Genomic DNA, 17,924 nt, shown 5'->3' with positions numbered 1-17,924 from the left:
CCATCATTATACACATGTCACATGAGTCTCAATTAATTACTATTTAATGAAATCCCTTCCTTCATTTTTACAACGTATGTGACTAAAATGAAATTGTTATTTTAGGCAAACAACACAAGATCTAACACTAGAGGCTAAGCAAAGCCTGAGAAATTCTGCTGTGGGAAAGCACAGGCATCTGTGAAGTTACAAGGCACCTTCACTCAATTTCTAACATACCACCAAATGAAAATGAAAAAGGCACATACACTTCTAAAACGAGTAACAATAATATTCTTTAGCAAAAAACTCAAGTAGAATTATAATAGAAGCCTGTGACAGAGGGTTATTATAGAAACCAGCTTCTGGCAAAAACTCAAAGTAAAATCTGTTCCATTTTAAGACCAAATTTAAAAATATGTTTTTTGCTGCTTTTAATTAGCTTGAAAGTATACAATCCCTGGCAATTTTTATGAAGGACACAATATAAAGGCACAGTGTACTGTAAATGTTGGCATAACCTTAACTATATCAGCACCAAGTAACATTCAGAGACTCCCTCCATTAGCTGCAGAAAATAATTTGGCACTGACAAAATACTCCTTTGCTGTTTCCATCTCTCATGCTGTTGTAATCAGAATAAAAATCAAGGAGGTTCTATACTTAGCTTGATCTCATGTGTCAGATCTAAGAAAATAGGGCATTTCAAATAAAAATTCAATTCTAATAATATATTCAGCAAGTCTTTTTTTTAATTAAAAGCAACTATATAAGTAGATCAGTACTTCAACTGCCCAGAGGTACAGAAGTAAAATAATCTAATTGCTCATAACATAATGTTTAAATAAGTCTCATTTAGAAAGTAAGGACTATTCATGGAAATATGTTCTTAGATTTGGGTTTCCCCAATCACTGCATCATATAATAAGTGGACAGCATTTACATATGGGCCTCAACTATAAGGAGCAGATTAAAAGTATTAAAGTCAAAACACATCCTCAAAGAGTGGCAACTTAACTGTCAGTATCTTCATTTTTTTTTTTTTTTTTTTTTTTTTTAGTAACACAGAGAAGCAACCATTCCACCACAGTTAACAGTGACATGAACTCAGATAAGATACCTGGTAATGATGATGACGACTGGAGCCAGACCAAGAAGAGCAGAAATCAAAATTTACATCTGAGTCAGGTCTCTCTGCATAAGAATTTTCCCAGTGAGCTGTGGGGATGCCAGGATTTCTAGAGTTCAGTATAGGAGATCTGGTTGATGTCAGTAATTGCTTAAAGTAACACTCTCTTGTAAAATTAAAAATATAACATCAAAAAGGAGATGAAAAGAGGTATTTTAAGTGGCATGTGGTCAAATCTTAACTACACTATGTAATATTTTTCCTAAGGGGCTATCATGTGAATTGAGGAAAAGTCTCTCCTGCATGCCAGGAGTGCAAATGAGCAGCTGTCCAGGAAGAAAAGAAATCCTGTCTCACCTTTCTCAGTGAGAGGAAGGTAGGTACATGGCTCACAACGCATTTCGGATCTCCATGACCTGGCTCCAACTCACCATTAGCTTCTCTGACTGACTCATCTTCTTCATTCACCCATCCTGCAAATAAGACTATTCCCACACCACACTACAAATGGATCCATTGCTTCCTGCCATCCTTACTGTCCCTTCTTCCCTACCTACCTATCAAAAGCCTACCCATTCAAGGTGCAGTCCAAAGAACACCTCAGCAAGGAAGTTTCCCTGGTGCTTCTCAGACAGCACAGGGACAGGACGCGAGCCTACCTTCTGACTAAGGCAAATAACATTGGACAGCATGACCCAGCCTAATTCAAAGGGCTTCCTAGCCACTGAAATCCAGCCATACCCAGATAAGGAGAGGGGCCTAACCGTTTGCCTTGTGAGTTATGTTTTTTAGGGCCACTGAAGCAAAATACTGACACAGCCTGACATGGCACCTGGCTGCAAAAGAACCAGACCTATCCAGACCTGACTGCCTCAAGCCAGAACAGACCCCCCCTGCACTGACCTTACCTTGACTTTTCCTCATTATAATCTCATTTTAATGCTAAAAATCACACCCCTGGGTGGAGATTTAACATGCTAATGAGACAGGGGATGCATTAAGAAACCTGTGCACCTCTGCATGCTTACATGGCACCCTTTTCCCAACCACGCCTCTTTAAAACTCTCTCCAAATTCCCCTCAGGAGCCAGCCTGAGGACTTTTCCTTTGTGTTTTCCCCCTTGTGCTCAAACATGAGCCCTAATAAAGCCTTGCCTGTGACCCCTGTTAGGCCTCTTAATTTCTATTGCACAGAAAGCCCAAGGACCCATGCTGGTAACAATTCCAGAGTCTTTATGCCCAACTGCAGTACTTTCTCACATTTTATCTTGCCTTAAGTTGCCACATAGAGTGTGCTTTCTCTGAAGACTGCATGTCCCTATCTCCAACAAGAGCTAGCAGTGCCACATCCACACACCTGGCTTTCAATGGTTACAAAACAGGGAGGTTCAAACCCAACACTTCCAAGTCCAATTATGAATAGCACTCTAAACTGCATCTGTGGAGCGCAACTGGCCCTAAATAAAAATGGTCCAAGACTATTTGATGTTTCCAGTTGTTGGTTAGACGAGGTAGAGTGGCAAAGAACCTACACACCTATTAAATGTGTCCTGGGGCTCTCCTGAACATGTTTAAGCACAAATGTAATGTTATAATACTACACTCATCTTGCGGCTAATACAACTGAAAATACTAAAGCTCAACTCAAAGCGAGTCCTTACATGCTCAAAGTAAGGCTTTGATTCATTACAAGGCTAAAATGTAACATAATATAAATATTCACAGAGAAGTGCAAGTTAATCAGGAACAAGAATTGGTTACCAGGACAAAGCTGCCTTTATCAACCAGCCTCAATTCATGGTCTGGCATATTTATTTATAGTGCTAGTAAAGAATTTTAGTGATTTAATGAACTGGAAAGGATGATAAATTCTCAGTAATTCTCATGAAAGGAGGAAAACAGTCATATGAATAATCCTCAAAAAAGATAATTAAAAAGACTTTTTATGTGGCTCTGAAATATGTTTAGTCTGTACTTAACAGTGAATCGATGAATTTCCACTACATTAGACACACCCAATCTTCAAACAAAGTAATAAAACAAGCCTATGTGTACAGGGCCTCCCCTGCAAACAAACCACACTGCTAGGATGGGCGGTGTCTCATTTCCGATTACTACAGAGCAGGAGCGTGAGTGGAAAAGTGTACTGCGTCCACACGTGCATCTGTGTGTCTTACTTTACTAAGAACTAGAGTGTGAAGTAATCAGGTGTCTGATTTTTTCAAAAAATAAAGAATTCTCAACTTCTGTCTATGTATTCCCTTACAATATTGGAGTAACAATAAATGGGAATGAATAGTATCAACAGCAGAAAAGCTGAATATTTTACCCACAGCTGGAAAGTCTCCTGCTGAGTTGGTATGTTTGTGAAAGCAAACTTTTACCACCAGCAATGATTTTTAAAAACCATTCGTAGTGCTGAAAATGTAAACAAACTGTTTTAAAGTCATAGTTTGCGTTTCGTGTTGACAAAAAACAAAATTAAAGCTGCCTGAATTTTCAAATAACAAGTTCAACTAGCTATAAAAGTGTATTTCCTGGAACGTGGGATGAGGTAAATATTATATATTCTGTGTGCGCCTGTTCGATGCATGTGTGATTTAAAAGTATCACGCATTTTAAGCAGTTCTGAATTGCACTGGTTAAGAAAGTATCTGAAGTAGGCATAAGTGACTGAATCCCTCCGCAAACTCCCAGCAACATCTGGTAGTGGTAATGCATAACCAAAAACCCTTATGGGTTTTCCTCCAAACAGAAAAGAGAGTTTTCTCCAGGAACTCTGAAATATAAAAACTGCTCCACAGCCTGGCTGTGGGACTTTTCTTTTTACTACTGCTGCTAGTTCCTAAGCTGTTTGGAGGTCATGCCAGGGGACCCTGAGCAGCAGAAGGGAACATATGCTAAGGACCTGTCAAGTCACCTGACTCTCCTCCCATTCCTCCCTCTATACACACCTGAATAATGGTGGAGTTAGGCATAGTGGTGAAACAGCCTGGATGAATGTGAATTAGCTACTCTGCATTTCTTTGCTATAATCAATGTACTGGTTCATGGAGAATCTCTCAGAAATCCAACAGTAAAAATTATTGATTTTATTAAACCTGGACCCTTGAGTACACAGCTTTTTAATATTCTGTGTCATAAAATGGGAAATATGCATAAAGCATTTCTGGTGAAATTGAAATAGAACAGCTGCTTTGAGAAAAAGCACTTGTGCAACTGTGTTACAAATCAAACCAGTGTTTTTTTCTTGAAACATCATTGTTATTTGAGAGAATAAGCAAAATATGCTTATTCACTTAGGTATCTGGCAGACATTTTCTCAAAAATGAAGTGAGCCTGTCACTTCAAGAAAAACTGAGTATTTATTGCTGATGGTAAAATTCAAGCAAAAATCAGAATTTGGAAACCCTGATTAAGCCACCATGAGCCTGACAACTTCCTAATATTTAAAAGACTGTTCTGATAAAAGTAGTGGTATTAAATGAATATGACTTTTTGATGTTATATAATGAATCTGTCAACATTTGAAAGATTTGCATAACTCAATGAACCAATGTTGTATAATAACAATGCAATTACAGTCAAGAATCATGCATGGGTAAAAGATCCATTCAAAGTACAGGACAGACCAATGGATTTTGAGGATATCAAAACAAAAAAATTCACTGATAATGGCTTTAGATTCCAGATGGCAATTAACCTTTAAGAAACTACCACTTAGCAAGTTTTGATGAGGTATCAAACTATTATCTGAAAATGCTACTAAATATTCCTTTCTTTTCCAGCTAGACATCTATGTCAGGCCAGATTTTCCTCATATGCTTCAATCAGAACATTTATTTTTAAAATAGTATTTAAAATTTTTCTCTGTTTCAATTTCTATTCCAGTGAATATCACAGATATGATATTGAACAAGTTTTCTGGGCTTTTCAAAATAATTAAGAGTACAAAAGGGTCCCAGGATAAAAAGGTTTAAGATCCACTGATGCTCTGCTTCATAAGGAGTTTGGATTTTATTGCAAACGTGATGGTAAACCACTAGAGGTTATTAACAAAAAGATTCTTAAGAAACTCTACATGATCAGGGCCAGGTTTTCATATATACCTGCTTTTTCATTTCACTCTCCTAGAACATAACTAATTCTCAGAGCATAATTCTCAACCATTCATACCAAAATATTTTTTTCCACATTGTAGACAGAATGGAGGACACAAGATAAAGATAACAATCTTTAACACAAAAATTAATAGCAGTCAAGGAGCTACTATTCTGTTTGTTTGTTCTATGTCATTGTTTGGCATCTTGGCATTGACCCAACCTCAGAAAATTCACAAAATAGAGGGTATAAGGTCATTATTAACTGACACCCTCTTTGAAGACCTTAAGAACACAATTTTAAATCAGCTTTGAAGTAGACAACTATCCCTAGAAACTTTTCCCGTATCACACTTCCTTAGGAGAATTAGGGATAGCAACCTCAGCATGGCTGCCAACATTTAAGACAAGTTGTTGTTCACTTTTTTCTTTCATTTAAAAAGACACATATTAGGCACAATCTGTCTCCTCCACAGTGCCATTTTAATATTATACCATAGCTAAATAGTATGGTATCTGATACTATACAATATGAAAATCTTCCTATATGCTAAATAGAAGACAATGGTTTGTTGGAAATAAAGTTTAGGTTGGGTCTCTGCAAAAGTCCAAAAGAAATATTTAATCTACCAGTAGTAACTTTTCATTTAAAAATGCAGTTGACCACTGAACATGGGTTTGAATTGCATGGATCCACTTATATGCAGATTTTTTTAATGAATACACTGGCAATTTTTTTGAAGATCTGCAACAATTTGAAAAACATACAGATGACTAACTGCACAGCCTAAAAATTTTTTTTTAAATTAGGTATGTCATAAATGCATATAGTCTATTTTACCACTTACTACCATAGAATATATATAAATCTATTATTAAAAGTTAAAATTTGTCAAAACTTACGCACATGCAGACTGTACATAGTGACATATACAGTCCAGAGAAGTGTATGCAAACATAAAGATGCATTAAATCATAAATGCATAAAATTAATAGTATACACTGCACTACTGTAATAATTTCATAGCCACCTCCTGTTGCTACTGTAGTGAACTCAAATTTTATATGAACCTAAAACATCATGTGACCCTAATCATCTCTGCATGAGCATTTCATCTCTCCAGTAAATTATGTATCGCAATAAAATGGGATCTCTCATGGTTCTCGCATATTTTTCATGTTTAGTGTAATACTGTAAACCCTGAATAAAACCAGGGGATCCATACAAAGTGCCACTAGTGATGCTGGGAGTTCTCCTAAAAAGCAGAGAAAAGTCATGACATTACAAGAAAAAGCTAAATTGCTTGCTACGTACGTGTACATTGAGGACTGAAGCTGCAGTTGCCATCCACTTCAGACAGACAATTCATCTTGTAAACAGATGATATAAACTTACGGTATAGATAAATACAGTATAATACCATAAATATATTTTTTTTCTTCCTTATGGTTGTCTTATTAATAATAATATTTTCTTTGCTCTAGCGTACTTTATTGTAAGAATACAGTATATAATAGATACAACATATAAAATATATGCTAATTGACTGTTTATGTTATCGGTAAGGCTTCCAGTCAACAATACACTATTAGTAGTTAAGTTTTTAAAGTTTTTGGTGAGTCAAAAGTTCTACATAGATTTTCAACTCTGCGTTGGGGGTAGGGGTGTCACTAACTCTAGTCTCCTAGTAGTTCAAGAGTCAACTTGTAGTCTTCTACTAAACAGCTAGCATTGGTACACTTCATTGGCCTCATTCTTAAAAAACACTTTAGAGGCTGTACATTTTAGTAGGATTCTATCCTCATAACTACTTCATACTCCATAACTATGTAACATTATAAAATAACTGTAAAATCAAAATACAAGTTGTCCTGATCTTCAGCATCCCATTTTCCTATAACCCAACCCAAACACCATTATACACTGACATCCCTAATCAATACCCACCTGGTCAAATACATCACTGCCTGGTGGTGATCTTGAGTACATGTCAGGAGCTGTTTGCTAGCTAGGAGTTCAGGATTAATTTTGGCATTTTGGGGAGACTTTCACATCATTTATAAGAGAAAGTAGCTAATAAAGTAACCCAAAATTAAGCATGGGCCAATCCCACAGGTCCCACAGAAATACTTATTAAATGGTATTAAGTAGAAAATCTACTAATTTAAATAAAGAAGTTATACAGCATTTATTAAATATGTGTTTAAGTCATCCAGGGAAGGGTGGGGAAGTCTGCCCTGCGGCTACATGGGCATCAAAAGTTACTGCACATGTGCACACTTAACCACACTCCCTTCACTGCTGACCACACTCAGATGACAGCCCACTCTTGAACAGATGGGCTCTGGCTTCAAGCACTTACTCATCCTATCTCTCAAAGCCATAGGAAAGGGTAAGAGAAGAAACCACAGGAAGGGAGGGAGCATTCCGGGATGCACCAACGCCAGCATTGGCGTCTACTTTTGTGGGGAAGGGGCAAGGGCTGTGCAAGAGACAGCAACAGAGAGCAATAGCTGCTTGGAGGCTGAACCTGCATCCTGAGCTCCAGGAGGTACTTCTCACCATTTTTAATGTCAACAATAAGGTTATTTTGGAAAGAATTGCCTGGTGTAACCCCAATCATCAAGAATTTTATCATTTTCTGGGTTTTCTAGCAATGTACATCATTCCCCAACAACACATTAAATGCTGTTCGACTTCATTACACTTGACTTTTTCACTGTATTTTCCATGAACAAAGCTTACGAAAACAGGTAGCAGTCTATATTATAAACCCTTCTCTATCCACAGAGATCTAAAGTACATAGTAGCTGAGCGCCAAAATTAGTCCCTCACTATAGAGTAGTTATGTTTGCTGATGCTGGGTTAAGTAAGACCACCACATTCAAAACACAAAAAACTAGAGAAGTAGATGAAATGAGTTGGCAATTAAAAATAAAAAACAAAAACTTTCACAAAGGCAGCAAATACAGGAGTCTCTAACGCAGATGCAGAACTTTAAAACAAAGTGTGTTTTCCAACTTAGCTATCCATTAATGTCCTAAATTGAGGGAAATGTGATTCATCATCAGAAAGGTAGGTAGGTCAGTGCTTGCCACTCAGCCTTGGTCAGTAGTACTGACTGTTTAGGGTTCAATATAAAATAAATCTCTAACAGTGTTATTTTCAAAAGAATGAGTCTTCATTCCTCAAAAAGCAGATCTAACCAGAGTTTCAAAGACAAGGCAAATTCATCAGGTAGATGCATTCAGAATAATAGTGCTTTGTGAAATTTTATTTCTAATGTGTGTGGTAATCATGACTAAAATGTTTACACCCTCTAATTAAATATGGGACTGTTCTTGCTCCTATACTATCACAGAAAAATTAAGTAGAGATAAAATATACATAAGAAACTAGCTACATATTGAGAAAAAAGATAAAATTGAAGAAATGTTCACATTTTGTGTTTAGGTAACAACTATTGGGTTTATGCATTTCTAAAATACACATATCATGTTTTTGTGTATTGTCTATTCTTCAGTTGCTTAAACAGTCTCTAATATAATCTTTTTTCTTGCAAATCACACCACTTTTTTACACAGCAATTGCAACAGTACCAATCGTACAAATATTCTTGCTCTATTAAAAAGAAAGAGAAGGAAAAGGAGTCTGATATTTCTGAGATATCCTTGGATTTAAAGGACACAACAGGAGCCTACAAACACAGTAAACAAAACTTTAACTGCTATAATGATTGCTGTAGTGATGACTACAATGTTCTCTTGTCTAGGAAACTGAAGGTAAAAAACTGAGATCCTTTGATTTTGTGGATTTAGTATCACATTCAAATATGTACCTCTGTGTGGTTCTGGAGGGTTTCAAAATCACCTTATAAAAGTGATTTCAGCAAGAACCTCAGAGGAAAAAAGTCTTAAAGGGGGCGTGAAAAACGTCCAGAACAGCATGAAAGCATTAAAAGGGGGAAACAAAAGATTACAGTCCATTTTAAGAGACAAACACTTGCAGACCGGTTAAAAAACAAAATGCAATACAGTACATCACTGATATTTACACCAGGGAACGGGGCATGTTGCTAAAATCTCCAGGGTGATGCCATTGCCTAATCTTGGTTAAAAACTGAAATCCAAAGACAGCAGATTCTCAAATACAATTCACATTATTCAGATGTGAATCAAGGCAGCTGACCAGGCTTTTTTGTCAGTTAAGTGTCCCGGTCTTACACATTAGCAGAGTTTAGTACTTTACAGACCGTACCCTATTTAATCCTCACAACCAGCCTCTGTATTATCTCTATCATAAATTATACACGTTCTAGAACTTCTCCTTTGCTGGTGAGATGCTAAATCAGCAATGTTAGATCCACAAATACCAAAGAACTATGCATATGTTGCTTTATGAGAAATTCACTGAAAAAAAAATGGAGAAGTCATTCATTCAAAAAATATTTACTGAGTACTTTCTATGTGCTAGACACTTGGGACACATTAATAAACCCACATAAAATGCTTGTCCTCATGGAGCTTATAGCAGAGGTGGGGAAGAAAGGTAATTCACAAAAAATAAAATAAATATACAGTAATTTAAAAGGTAATAGATGCTATGGAAAAAGAAAATGTAGAGCACTGCAAGAGGGATATGGGGTGTGTCTTGTATTTATAGAGTAGACCTCACTCACAAGATGTTATTTTAATGAGGACCTCAAGGAGGTAAGGGTGATGGCCATATCTGGGAGGTGAGGAGGGAAAATTCAGAGCAAAGGCCTAAGGTGAGAATGTGCCTGCTGTGTTCAAAGATCAGCAAGGAGGTAAGGATGGCTGGAGTGTGAAGCACAAGAGGGAGAGAAGTCGGAGAAGAAATCAGAGTTAGTGGGAACTAGGTTGTGTAGAATTTTGTCAACCATTATAAGGAATCTGGCCTTTACTCTGAGTAACATGGGCCACTGGTAGGTTTTAAGCATAATTTGACTTATATTTTAAAAACATCACTCGCTGTTATGTTGACTTAAAAAAGGAGAAGCCAGGGAAGGAGAAATAAGACCAGTTATTTGTTTGGAGGCCATGGCAATAATCCAGGCAACAGATGCTGGAGACTTGGACAAAAACCCTGATAGCAGAGATGGGAAAAGTGGTTAAACTCTGAATTCTGAATACATTTTGAAGATAGAGCAGCAAGATTTGCTGACAAGCTGGACATAGATAGCATGGGATAAAAAAAAAAAAAAAAAAGAGTCAGCATGACTCCAAGTTTTTTGGCTTAAATAATTTGAAAAACTGAGCTGCTACCTACCAAATTGGGGCAGGCTGCAGGTGGAGCAGGTTGCAGAGGAAGATCAGAAATTCAGTTTGGGCCCTACTAAGATTGAGGAGTCTTTCACATAGTCAAGTTAGGAAGTCAAAATAGTCAAGTTAAGAAGTCAAAATAGTAGTTGGAGCTGTCTGATGTGTAAATACATACTTGGGATCCTTAAGCAGCTACATGGCATTTTACTAAAGTCCTGTGACTATTTGTGACAATAAGCCTACAAGAACTGAGCCTTGGCACATTCCAAATTAACAGGTTGATGAGAAGTCAAAGCCAGCAGAAATTTAAAAACAAATGTACAGAAGAAACCAGTGGCCCAATGGTATTAGAAGGAAAGGCAGGAGAGTGCAGTGTCCTTGAGAATCAAATGAAGAAGGCATATCAAGAAAGGACCCATTATATCAAATGCTGCCTACAGGTAAAGATAGGAACTGACTTATATTTAACAACTTGGAATATTTGCTTGGGAAAAAGCCCTGGTGACTATCTTCTACTCAACTCTAGGAGACATGATCATGCACTGAATATAATGTTATGTTTCAATCTTCTGATGAATTCAATTTGTTTTTGTAAAGAATTATCCACAAGGAAGGGTTTGATCCAATTTAATATCAAATCAGTAGACTTGCTGACAAATAACAGTGATAAACTACAAATGCTAATGGTCATTTGCTAATATTCAATTTCCATCCCGTAAAAAAATAAAAATACCTTTAGGTAAACTGAAAGTAAAAACGATAGATTTCCTTTGTTCTGATGGAGAATTATGATAAACCAAAAAGCCAACAGTGTTCTACTCTTTTTCTATTAAAATAAAGAGTTGTACATTATCACTATTACTATTTGATAATGTTCCAGAAGCATTTTATAATGTTCCAGAATGTTAACTGTAGTGCAACCTGCTATAAAACCAAAATAAAAGGTATAATTATTAGAAAAGTATCATTATCTGCAATTGATAATATAAATAGGAAACCTAAGAGGAAAAACTGCAAAGCTGTTAGCATAAGAGCCAGCCATAAAATACATGCACAAAAATCAACAACCATCTTAGACCAGCAATAGACAATTTGAAGAACCCATCACAAAATCAACAGAAACATATACCTAAGCAGAAACCCTAACAGAAAATATTAAAACTCAGATGAAGAAAATAACTCTGCTCAGAGAGATTAAAGGTCTGAATAATCTTTCCTGTCCCTTAACAGAAACACTGATTACTCTACAGATGTCAGTCCTTGCCAAGGAAACAAAATACAACATGACCCAGTATTTTTTTAGTTCTAAGGATTCATCTTCCAAGTCTTCCAGATTAAGATGGCATATTTAACATATATGTTCCATTACACCCTTTCTCTAAACCCCACTAAAGTGACAGCAAGAGATCTTTCCAAAAGACAGACCTGAAGACTTAAAGAACTACAGTGGAAACTATAACAAAATCAGGAAAGTGGAAAGCAGATGGACAAGTATTAACTGTCTTCCGACCTAAGAGAGGAAATGCTACCCCAGCAGTGAGGAAAGCTGAGAAGTACTCCAGGCTACTCGGAGACTGAGGGTGAAAGGGGGGCAAGCTAAAATAAGGTTAGCAAAATCTGTTTGAGAAGCTCTAAAATCCCTAGATGTCCTCCCCATCTCACTGTAGACCACTAGTGGACAAGCCCAGAACCCACAAGGCTAGAGATTTGTTCTTGGAAGAGTAGACAAGACAGATAAGTCTAGACGGTGAGAGCGTGGGAACCTTCTCCAAAGTGACTCTACACAGAGGATGCTTGTGGTAGGGGTCCCTGGCCCCTATGAAACAGGAAGAAATTCTGTGAGAATCTCTGCACCAGGGACTAAAGCTGTAAAGTTGTAAAATCTGCTAAGGGATCTATATTGTAAAACTGCTAACTTGCTTTATGACTTCTGTAACTTACTCACTTGCAAAGAGCAGGCCTACACCAAAAAGATAAGAACTCAAGGCCCACATGCATGCCTGACCACTGCCCATGACCCTGTCCCCACTAGGAATAGAGATAACTACATTGTAGGTGTGCCTCTGACCCTTCCTAAAAATGTATAAAGGACTGCTACACTCTTTGTTCAGGGCTCAGAATTTGGACCCTGTCCTCTGAGCCTCACTGGTGAATAAATGCTCGTCTTCTCCGTCACCTGGTCTCTGGGTCAGTCATTTGGAGAAGGCTCCCCCTTCTTCTCCTGCAACGTGCTGAGACCACAGCCAGATTCCTCCATGAACACTGGAAGCTATACTCTTCCCTCAGAGCAGAACACTGGACCACCACTCTCTGACCAGCCCAAGAAGAAAGACTTTACAAATGGCCCTAGTGAAAAACTCAGGAGAAACAGTAAACCGTCAAAAGTGGCTGCCACTGGGGAGAGAGACTCAGGAGACTTGGGGGGAAGGCATGGGAGACCACTTATTTTACAATAAGCCTCTTAGAGTTTTAAAAATGTGCATGTATTAATTAAAATATAATAATCTTTATCTGAAAGGACAGGTGAGTATATTATGATTTTTTTAAAGAAAAGTGTGACAAAAAATATAATTAAAACGACAGTTTTATAGACAATCAAGAAAGATTAAACACTGGAATGCTGACACTCTACAGGGAGACCATGCAGTCGGTAAGGGAATGTGTCGTGGCATAAACAAATTGGCAACAAGCCTCAAGAGTCTTAAGAGTTCACTTCTGCCCCAGAAATCTACTGCCACAAATCTAGCCTAAGTAATTCAGAAATATTTAAACCTTCAGCTCTGCCTGTATGTCTGCTATTACTTACTGAGCCTACATCCTTTGCCAGGAGGCCCTGTCGGTTTTCCTCTATTTGGTTCATTCCACCTCACCAAAACTCTGTGGTGCAGGCACCATTACCCTTATTCCAAGAAAATGCAATTAAAGAATTAGGTAATTAAATCCCTTAGGAAGCAGTCAAGCTAGGATTTGCAACCAGAGAGTATACATATTCTCAACCACTAAAAATGGAAATATGCCAAACAATGGAAAACTAGTTAAGTAAACTTGGGCAATTCATCATTAAAATCCCTATTTTCAAAGGATTTAAGGACAGAGGACACATCTATGATACAATATATTAAGTAAAAGGGCAGTATTTAGAACTACAGATAAAATAAAAATGCCAATTTGTTTAAAAGTATGCCCATGCAGACAAAAAGTGGCAAACAGAAGTACACCATCCAATAAAGAGTTACTTATTTTTGGATGAATGGACTGTGATTTGTATTAATATTTTTTCAGTAATTCCCAAAATGTCTACAACAGAGGTAACTACTTTTTATTTTTAAATACTTAAAAACTACAGTAACAATATAAATTCTCAATCATAGCTGCTTAATTTGAAAAAAGATATCAGTAATTGCACACTTTCAAGGAATTTGTTACTAGACAATTAGGTTGAAAGAGACACTAAATTGAAAAGGCTTATGGTAATTTTAAAATGTGCAATGAAAAAGAGGAAGACTGAGAGAGTACTATCCTAGCAGCCCAGCATTTCTGGAACTATAAGGTCCAACAAATGAGAGAGGCCTCCACCACTATTCCTTTCTCATAGTGAAATGGGAAAAATTAGCCTTACAGAATTTGCTTGATAGCTCAGTTAACAGCAATTTAACTAGCACATAAAAGGAGATATGTTAGTAAGAGAAAAACATTTGGACTCCCAATACACACCCCAAAATCATTGGAATCCTAAAGTCATTTTGAAATTGACTGAATTCTGATTACTTACATAGTGAAATTTGAAAGCTTTCAAAAAACAAAATAAAAAACCTGAAACATGTAAATGAAATATTTCTGCAATATGTTATTCAGAAGAGTTTCAACAGTTCCTTGTAAGGCAAACTGGAATTAGATGGCTACAGAATACCTGTGTTGAGCATTAAAAAAAAAAAATTTTTAATTGATCTTTGGATGTGTTGGGGGAGGGAAAGAGTGGGTGAACGTGTAGACTAATTGTGCCTTTCCTTTGTTATTTTAAAGTATAATATTATAAGTGGTTTAACTTTTCGTAAAGAATGCCAGCAAAGCACTTTCTAGGAACAAAATAACTTAAAAGCTGGTAATGGCATTCTTTTTGCCACAAATTATCAAAAGTTTTTCACATAGATGTAGGATTATACTTCACTTTTTAAATGTTTAAACATGTCATAGGACTTTAGAGAAATGGTGCATACAATTCTTAAGTTTGTGTGCCCCAAAGGAAAACTGTTGGAAAAAATGAAAAGTTGTTTCCACTTCATGCTGGAACTTTATTATTAATCAAGTTCTCACTGCAAGGATTGGGAAAAAGTGAATATACAGAGAAAACCAACATAGCAGCTGGTAGCTACCATCCCATTAATAAATAATTCTGTAATTATCTTAGAAAGAAAACCTGGAATTTGTAAAAGCTCACTCTTACCTGCGCTGAGGCCAAGAAATAAAAAGGGCGATTCAAAATCTTCCGAAAAGGAAAGTCCTATTTAGAAACCCAATGGCAAGAGGACCCGCCCACTTCCCCTGGAGAACTCGTTGCTACAGGAACCTGTAGTAACCCCTTATGCTCGGTAACTTTTGAGCAAGGGGAGTCCACCCAGAGGTTAGGGTTAAAAGAGGGTAGCTGGGTGGAAGGTTTGGAGGGGAGTTGAGGAAAGGTTAGAAGAAGGGGAAACCCCTTGGCTGTGGCAGAGGGTCAGTGAAGGCGGGCTTAGTAACCCCAACAGAAATTCAAACCACCACTCAGAACAATGTTCCGTGTGCTAGAGTCATACATAGTTCAGCTAAACTTTGAACCACTCGAGATGCTCTCCTCCCTCCGTGGAAAGAAACAAACCACCCTTTGTGAGTTCCTGTCTAGGGAAAATGAACTAGAGTTTCATCCCATCAATTACAAACTGCTACTACTTCGTAAAACTAAAATCTTGACTTCCTTATACTAATCCCGTGGTTCCCAAACTCGGCGGCACATTGGAATCACCTTGGGATCTTTAAAAAATACACTGTATTTTAATTGGTCTGGTGTGCGATTGAGCACGGTGAGTTTTAAAACTCCCCGGCGACTCCTCTGTGCAGCCAACTTTGGGAAAACTGTATTAGAGGATTTGGCGAGGTGGCGGGGAGTATTTAAAAAAGAAAACGAACAAGCACAGTTATCGCCCTTTCTCTTTTTTTAAAGACTAATAATAGAATTAGCTAGCTTTCTCCAAGCACACACAGGACAATAGGCTGTTTGATAAATAGGAATCCCCAGCATGCCCTAACAATACTTTCTTTGAAAACAGCAGGCAGTGTGAGCCTTTCCTTCCCAAGAGAGCAAACATCCTTCTTACCGAAACACCAAAGTTCCACATCTATTAAGAGCAAATGGGCCGCAAATGTCTCTCAGAACTTGGAGGACGGACTCCAGCACCCGAAAGAAACCGACCCCCGCGATCGCCCACCATCCCTCGCCGGGGTCCTGCGGGGACCAGGGCGGGGCGAGCCTGGCGTGTCCTTCCCCAGGGTCCCCGGGCCGGACCCCGCCCCGCGACCCCGCCGGCGGCGCTTCAATAAAGTTACTCGGGGGAAGTTTGCTCCGGTTTCCAACCGGGCGCCTCCCCCGAGAGGGGCGCGGCCCCCGCCACCTGCTCGGCGCCGAGGCTCCCCGACCGCGCCCCCTTCCCGGACCTCCCCCACCTCCGGGGTCGCGCACCCCGCGGCGCCCGTGCGGCCGGCCGGAGCCCGCGCGAGCCCGCCTCGCCCCTCCTCGGGTGCCTCCGTCCAGGCGGCCCTGACCCTCGGCCCCGGGCACCAGGACCCCCACGCGGGCCTGACACGCCCCACAGGGAGCCCCTCGGGCAGCCCGCCCGCCCGGCCAGCGCCTCTAGAGCCCAGGCGGGGGATCTGGGAGCCCCCGCACCCCCGGGCCCAAGGCCGGCCCCAGGCCCCCGGCCCGGCCCGGCCCCGCCGCTCTGGGCCCCTCCGGCCGCCCGCAGGGTGCGCGCCCCTGCCCCGGCGGTCCCGCGCTGCGCACGCGCGGAAGCACCCGTCCGCTCGCCCGCTGCGCCCTCACTCACCGCCCGCGTTCCTCGTCGCCTCAGGCGCGGCCACCGCTCGCCGCCTTGCCCGGTGCCCGCTCCTCACGCTCGGGCCGGGCACTCGGGGATCCAGCGCCCGGCGGGCTCGGCGGGCACCCGCACGCAGGGCACGCTCCGCGGGAGCGAGCGCGCGCGCCCGAGCACCGGGAGGGGGCGGGGCGGCAGGAGCGGCGCACCCAGAGGCGGCCCTGGATACGGGGCATGCGCAGTGTCTGCCCCTTCCTAAGGTCGGCGTGAAAAGGGGGCGGGGACCCTGGACCGGTGGAAGCAGGCAAGGGGCCCTCTCACTCCGAGGCACCTTCGCCCTTGTCCCGCAAACTGCAGTTCACTTCTCTGGTTCATTCAGCTGTCAATGTGCTAAGCATTTATTGAGCACCTACGTTGGCATGGCCAGGGTGCAGGATACAGGACATCGTCGTAGTGGGGGACCAATTGCACCCGGCTTTAGGACTCCTTTTGGGCACTGATTCCAGCCCTCTCTTTGAACAGGTGGCAGTGCATACATGGAGATCACGAAGTGCCTAAAACTTCAACACTCTAGGGCGATTTGGGGAAAGAGAGTAGGTGCTAGCTGGGGTGACCATGAAAACTTCGTTGAGAAGCGAAGGATAGGTAGAGCTGTAGTCTGAAGATACATGAGTTCACCTAGAGAGAAAGGTGAACACAAAGGCATAAGTGGCAAAAAAAAGATCAAAGAATATGTGAACCCATGAACCCTTCAGGGGACAAGTTTAACCTAAGTATTTTGTTCCTAGTGAAGGTGAAAATGGCTGTGGAGGGGAAGTTGAAGCTTGTAGAAATAAGCTTTAATGCTTACCCAGTACTTCAGATTTATTCAATGGGTAATTAAGAGAGCCAGTGGCAGCCTGATTAAATGCAGATTTTGGGAATATAACGTGAAGAGTAGAGATTTGAAATGCTGTAGTATGTGTTCTAGGTAAGAGGTAGTAGGGTCAAGTGTTGGCATTAGGAAGAGACAGGATGGAAAAGTTTCCAGAGAATGTGAAGGACAGGATGACTCCCTAGCTTTTGTCTCTGCCTCTTGTGGAGAGCTGTTTATCATGACAGGCACGGACCTCATTAGATGAGATCATCACCTTTGGCAAATGTTTATCAGTGAATAAATTAGAACTGTAAAATATAGCTATCGTCACTAAATGCTTCTTTCAGTGTGAGTTTGGCCCCGGAAAAACATATTTCTGCTCAACTGGAAAGCTATTAATTTGAGAGACAGTATAATAGTGAAAGACACCTGGGCTCTGGAAAACAAAAACACCTTTTATAAAATCCAGATGCCTCATACAAAACTGATATTGTCCAAGTTACTTAATATCGC

The 17,924-nt window shown here is 40.0% G+C and overlaps 1 protein-coding gene across 2 annotated transcripts in view; it reads right to left on the bottom strand.

The window, feature by feature from the left end:
* The window catches only part of BTBD3 (BTB domain containing 3), a 36,501-nt gene extending 19,711 nt beyond the window's left edge, over positions 1-16,790 (bottom strand). Inside the window, exon 1 of one of the 2 annotated variants that reach the window (XM_045529546.1) lies at positions 16,568-16,790. The gene's annotated coding sequence lies outside the window, so the exon portion shown is untranslated. Of the gene's footprint in view, positions 1-15,841; positions 15,884-16,567 lie in introns of those variants that run through there. The other variant, XM_045529549.1, reaches the window with a different exon arrangement.
* Between the last annotated feature and the right edge of the window lie 1,134 nt (positions 16,791-17,924).

The sequence above is a fragment of the Lemur catta genome, chromosome 17, assembly GCF_020740605.2.
Source record: "Lemur catta isolate mLemCat1 chromosome 17, mLemCat1.pri, whole genome shotgun sequence".
NCBI classification, from domain to species: Eukaryota; Metazoa; Chordata; class Mammalia; order Primates; family Lemuridae; genus Lemur; species Lemur catta.
Note: the sequence above shows the minus strand (reverse complement) of the source record. Positions and strands in the feature narration are given on the sequence as shown.